Below are 7,048 nucleotides of genomic sequence, written 5' to 3'. Positions count from 1 at the left end.
TTACCAATCAAACTTATGTTCGTTGGTTACCACCCAGAACGTTGATCAATTATTTGACTTATAAACACCTGTTATCACGATATTCATTTATTTTAGCTTTTCATCCCAATTATTTATCAAATAGTTGTATCATCATATCATATATCAAATTGTAATAGCTGTATCACATATCATATTATACATCATAATTAATTGGAATATTAATCAGAACTAATTGTAATGTTGAATAATTTAACCGTGGAAAACAAGCACTATATTTAACTTTTTTACCTTTTCATTGTTATATATACATATGATCAGTTTTTCCCTGTTGTAAGTTCAGTCTTTATAAAGATAATTGTTACCTTTCCGTTACTATGGAGACATTATATCATACTTGTTGCCAGCATCTGAAGTAGTAGGATTATCTAATAGTATTAGTTGCTAATAAATGTTTGGTATTAGTAGAAAAACAAATACATTCAGTGTTTTCTATCAGTGTACGAAGTTCAGTCACATAATAGCTTATCGAAACTATTTGTCGAATTACTTATCTGTCATCGAATGGTAAGTATTTATTACACTACACATCACATTTTTAAATTTAATTATATCCCATTAAACGAAATGAATCTAATATTTGATTCTGATATATACTGATGAATTTCGTACTAGATTTGGTGTTTTTTTAGTCGCCTAATTAGAAAGTCACTTGAGCTGTAATACCTGGTGAGTCCAAAAAAATCTACAATTCTTCTTTTATAATTCAATCAATGCATCAATCTAGAGTTCAATCAACATCTCGTCCCAACCATCATTCAATGGGCTTCTTATATAATTTGTTTTTAAGTTTTGACAGGAATCCTTTCAAGATTCTCTATAATAAACCAGTATTATTATTATTTTATTTTTTCTCAACGACATGCCGTTTTTTTGGAGTTACGAGGTATCACAGTTTACCGACGTAATTTTATCTAAAACTTATGGTATGTATTAATATATTGGAAGTAAAGCTGATTTTCAGGTTAGTACTTCAATAATTAATTGTATGTAGAATCAAACTTAACAAAAAAAAAAAAAAAAAATGAATTGCTTATGATTATTTTTAACAGTTTTACAATTTAAGTTAACATTTAAATTTATTTGGTTTCTTTTTTCAAAATCACTTTACCCTTATGTAACAAGATTTGTTGTTTATCTGAGAATACAATTTCCAGTCCCAATTATTTTGTGAGTTAAGCATATCTCTCAAAAACCACGTGGACTGCTTCTAGGTTATTGGCACGATGTCCTGTATAACTTTGTTATGAAATCTATCAACTTTGTCCCAAAATCCCATATAGTCTATAATAAACAAATACACTGTAGTTGGTCTAATTAAAGAATAATGAACAAATGCGTTCCCTGGCATATGCAATGCATACCTTCTTCACTTCACTACTCTCACAACACTCTTAACCTGAGGAAAAAATAAAATAATAAACGCACAATAAACTTATAATATCAAAGAATCAACAAGTTATTTCAGAAATATGTATTTTTTGTAACATCTCAATTCTGATATAACATGTTATTTTATTCTGCTATATCTATATAACATGTCATACCTTATTTAAACGTAAACCGCGACATTGACGAACTTGCCTTTTGGAAGAGACTAGTTTCTCCCTTATCTTTCACTGGTACTCCCTCGGTTTGGGGATTATAAAAATAAAATATTATTCATAAAAATTAGTACATATGAAAAGTAGTAAAGACGTGGACATATTTCTTGCTTTTTGGAAATTGACTATATTGATTTGGCGTACTCATAAATGCATTTACTAGATGTTTTTTAGCCCAAATAGTTATACATGAAAATTCGCCAAGGGAGGAAATATGTAAGGGCAATTATGTAGATTTGCAAACATCTAGTTAATCTATTCAAGACAATTTCAAAAACTTTTAGTTGTGTCATTATATTTTCGGAGCAGCGATATGTAATGGATGAAGTATAAGGTTATTTACAAATCTGCTATTTGTCGTGAACAGAGAAAATATTGACCCATGTTTTTGCTTTAGGGTGTTTGGAAGGATTGTCAGTATACAGATTTTAATTATAATTTTCAATTTTTATGTTTGCAAAAACATCATTCTTTTGTTTAAATGACTGATTTTTTTCTTGTTGAGGGGGTCACAGGTGATTCTTTTGTGCAATAATGAAATTTTTCTATGTAAATAATTGAGAAGGTACCATGTGATCTGCCATGGTTAACCTCTAAAATTTTTATTTCAATACATAAAAATAAAATCAATAAAAACACAGATAATAATTTTTACTGTGATAACACCTCTAAAAACTTCACATTGATAATTTTCGGTTCCTAAAAAAATGAATAAAACTTATATTTAAAAAATGATAACATGTAATTATTAATTTAAATTAATAATAAATTTAAAAATAAAAACGAAAAACAGCTTTCATAATTTCCATGTATTTCTTAACAATGTCGTATAAAATCACATGTTATTTTATTTGTTCAAGTAAAATGATAATAACAATATTTTTTTTAATATAAGAATTATATGTCCGTTTGTATTAATACCAGCATGACTTAGGTTTATTAGTAATGTATCTTTTATTCTAAATTTCATACGGAAGTATGTTTTTGTGAAAATTGAGTTGGAAGTGACGAAGTATTGTATTCTAGGGTGAATAAAGAATTTTATCCATTTCGAAATCTGTCAGGAGAAACAGCCAGTTTAACATAGTCTTTGATCTCAAGTTTGCAATGCAAGAATGAACTAGATTGGTTGTTTTCTTGGTTCAGTGATGTTTTAATTACAACCGAATGACCCTCTGAAGATTTGTTTAAATAGTCGTTCTTTAGATATTATCCAGTTAAAAACATTCAATTTTTGGTACCTCCACTTCGATACGATCACCTGAAGGATGGAGGAAGAAACTTTTCTGATGCAGAATAGAGAAGCTGAAACGACCTGAGAAAATTGGTGCATAAACCAATAATAATAAGATTGGACGAATTTCTCAAATTACCCTATTAAATGCAGTAAGAAAGGAGAAACATTTCCGACAACAGGAAACTGCATGTGTCCTTTATCGTACATCATGGTCTAACTCCAGGCTGCTGATATCTCTCATACAACGCTGTCCAACATTGCAAAGAAACGCATCGCCTCTACTTCGAAGCTGAAGAAGTTTCATAAGGAGATGTTTAAGATACAGCTGTAGTTCATTGTACTCACTTAAATATTATATGAACAATCCATCTGAATTAATTTGGCTTACTTTAATGATAATGTTAAAACTCAAATCATTCCGAAATTACTCCCACATAATGTATTAAAAAGAAAACAGAAGTTGATATAATTATTACTGAAAATTAAAATTAAAAAAAGGAGAAATCACCCCTACATATGCATTGCACGTAATACAAACGCAAAATTATGTAAACAAAAAACATATGTTAGCAAAAATATATAACGAACATAAGGTTATGAGCGATACAATTTTTAACATATGATATAGCTTAATTAAATTATATTATCGATCGCTGTTTCACTAAGGACCAATTTAATCAGATGTTAGTTTAAATGTTTTATTGAAAAAAAAATTATAAAAATGTAATTATTAGATCGAAAATAGACAAAAATCAATAAGGAAAAATCGTATTATTTGTTCTTGATGCACGATGTTTGAAAACGTGGGCTGCCGTTATCACGTTAAAAGATAAAATCGTCTAAGATAAAAATAGGAATGGGGAAGCACAGCACCTATTTCTGTGTATGTACTCAACCCTTCCTTGATCTGTCATTTTACTAGCTTTAAGGAGTACACACTACACCTTTTAAATTATTGAAGTGTATGAGAAGGACGGGTTGAGACCATAGTGATTCATTAAAGAAAAAAAAGTGATGCTCAGGAAAAGATAGTTCACAAAATAGTGAAGATCTTTAGGGCAATTTTTACCGAACCAGTAAGAACAAAAAAAGGGAAAGAAAAAAATGTGGCGTCGAGATCATCAGTAGCGTAACAGTGGTCGAAGACGCCCCTATCCAATTCATAAGCATTTTTTCCCCCGTCAAATTAGAGATATTTCAGATATGTGATTCAGATATTTCAGTGATTCATAATGAGTTTAACCGGAATCTCTGGTTATAACTCCATTATGAAGACCTGAAAATCAGGTCGAAACGTTGGGACGAATAAATAATTTTTTTTATTGGTGTTTTTTTGCTGACCGCGGCCCCTGACCATCTTCTCCTTAGAGATATTTCACATTATTTATACACCTCATCTCGTAAAATCAGCTTACAGTCTTTGTTATACCATATACGTTGCCTGAATAAATATGAATGTATATATTTCTTATATGATATTATATAATATTTAATTCTTATATGATATTATATAATATTTAGTTCTTTCATGATTTTTAAAGTTGGTTTACAGATTTTTCCAAAACACAAAAAAGTATTGAAATTTTTGTCCAGCCTCTTACCGGTGATAGTTGAAGAGATGTAGGTTTTTGGGTGGTCCTGATTCCCAAAAAGATTAACATTGATTTTTTTTTAAAATTCTAAGCGAGCTACAATTTTTTTGTTTTTTGTAGCACATTGATTTTGATCAATTACAGAAAATTTGATCGTGAAAAATATCATGTTATTATTGGAAGATCGGTGAAATGCCATGTGTAATATAAAAAGAAGTTGTCCAGCTGCGGTCAAAAGAACTCAGTAATTAAACTATTTAAGTTTTTCTTATCGCATCCGGATTTTGTTGTTAGTTTGGAAAAATAAGAATTAATAGCAAAAGCGAAAAACTGAAAAAAAAAATTTAAAGCAGCATTCATTTGCTAAAATTTGAGCCTTTGTTGAGTTCTTTACTCTGCAGGGCTTCATCGGGGCTGAATATAAGAAACCAAAAACTAAGAGGGTAAGAGAATAAGATGAAATATAATGTAAAGTATAAGAGGACTATAAGATGATATAGAAAATATTGTAAAAATTATATTATAATGAGCAGGAGAAATTAATAGATAGTAATTAGTTTTTACCTTACTAATAAGTAAGTAGAAGTAAAATAAGGAGTAGTAATTAGTAGTGTAAAGTAAGTAGCAGTAGTAAAGTAAAGAATAGTAATTATTAGCGTAAATTATTATCCCCAGTAGGAACCCTTAATTTTCGCTGCAAATTTTTATACTATTTTTTTTTTTACATTATCTTACAGTCTTAGTTAACGTTATATTCCATGTTATCTAATACTCCTACCAAATTTACAATACTCTTAGTTTTTGTATCTAGTTTATAGTCCTAATTTTCCAAGTTTTTATATAAAGTTTTCTATTGTTTGAGTTACTTTTTTCTTATGACCACCAGGACCATTTTTATTAAAATAAAATATTATTAAACTGCATGTCATATGTACTTACAGAAATTTTCTTTAGCTTACTTAACCAGTGATATTTCCAGAAAATTTGTATTTCAATAGCTATGTTTCGTTATATACCAGGAGGCATATCAAATTGTTTGATAGCCTCCAGTATAGAACGAACCCATTATACACCGACAGGACAGCCACAATGGTGGCACACAAAGACTCGACTGAGGACTGCTAATTTACTAACTACAGACATTAAGTGAGCCTCTTCAAAGGCTGAAAAACATATTGTGAAGGAATAGTTTCAAGTTGTAATGGAATGTTATTTTTGCTTAGGTTTTAAAGTTTTCGAGATAGGAATAGCATATTTTGTTAATGCTAAAATTTCGAAAAGATGTATATTTGGCCGGGTCCAAATTACAGGCAGTTAACCTTAAAAAGTTGACAAACAGTTTCATAGAAATATTCGTATATAAGAATAAAGTTACATATCCAATCTATCAATCATGTATAGTGAAACTTTACAAGGAAAAAAAAAAAGGAAATTTAAGGAGAATTCGACGAGAGGTTCCCGAAAGGCAATTATTTGAAAATAAAAAAAATATTTCACCTCAATCCTGCATAGCAGTGGCTGCCAGTCCATAGAAGTCTGCGGACCACTAGGCTCGAAATTGAACCAAGATTGGACTACACGCACTGCTTACTTGGGGCAAAGGAGGGTTCGCCTACAAAATGTTTGAAACTTAGGTTGCTTGAAAAAGTACTTAAAAGAACTGTTTGCATTCATCAGCATTGCAGTGCATTAACCTGTTACAACTGTATCATAAGAACACTACAATCTCCTCAAGAGTCGGCCAGTTCGGCTTACAGATTTTGTGGATTTTATCTATAAAATTAATAAACTTGGAGGGAGGGGGTCATAAGCTATCTCCCTGCCCAACTTCTTATGCAATCGGAAAAGGTTCCGATTCCATTCTATTTATTCTTACCACTATAGTGGCTCCTTGGTGTGCTGACTTTATAGCCGGTATCAAATTTCCGGGCACAGACTTGGCTACAAGTGGATTTAAGATTTCTTTTCTTGGTACTAAATCAAATGGTGCCTTCAAATCAAGTAATGTTAAATTTCTATTTTTGTCTTTGTCCTAAGCTTTTTCAGTAATATTCCTAAAGACAAAAATGTGAACATGGTTTGGACGAAAACTAGCCTGTTCACTCTCCAACTTTCCTTCTACAATCCACCGAAGTATCCTTTCTAAAATAGAAGTGTAAAGTTTAGTTACCACATTAAGCAAACTGTATATAATTCTATCAATTCTGTCTGTAATGTTCCGTTGTGCTACATTTTTGGTGAATGATGAGTATGCTATATTCCCAGTCTCTGGGAAGTATCTTTTTGTTATATACTTTCTGTAACAGCCATTATAGGAAATTTAAGACAGTATAGAACTCATTTAACGAAACTTGACAATTTTTGAAAAATAATAAAACGGGGTTTTTATTACATCCACTTCCCTCTATCTCAAATTCGACGCGCAAATCCGTGAAACTCTCACATGTAACGTACTAGTGTTCATTCATGTACAAGGGAGGTCCTGGTTTATTTTCGGAATGTTAGGGCTGTGTTTAATTTAAGGGGACTATACCCATATAACTTAAATAATCATTAATATATATTTTGAATACTCT

The 7,048-nt window shown here is 30.5% G+C and overlaps 1 protein-coding gene across 6 annotated transcripts in view; it reads left to right on the top strand.

Moving 5' to 3' along the window:
* The first annotated feature begins 356 nt into the window (after positions 1-356).
* Positions 357-7,048, top strand: part of LOC106680361 (E3 ubiquitin-protein ligase TRIM33) — a 66,622-nt gene continuing 59,930 nt past the window's right edge. For 4 of the 6 annotated variants that reach the window (XM_067046526.1, XM_067046522.1, XM_014420002.3 and 1 more), the window contains exon 1: positions 359-546. The gene's annotated coding sequence lies outside the window, so the exon portion shown is untranslated. Of the gene's footprint in view, positions 547-2,669; positions 3,208-7,048 lie in introns of all 6 variants that reach the window. The other 2 variants (XM_067046514.1, XM_067046528.1) reach the window with 2 other exon arrangements.

Source organism: Halyomorpha halys, unplaced genomic scaffold (genome assembly GCF_000696795.3).
Source record: "Halyomorpha halys isolate HHAL.00 unplaced genomic scaffold, Hhal_1.1 Scaffold257.1, whole genome shotgun sequence".
NCBI lineage: Eukaryota > Metazoa > Arthropoda > Insecta > Hemiptera > Pentatomidae > Halyomorpha > Halyomorpha halys.
This window is presented reverse-complemented; position numbering and strand designations above follow the sequence as displayed.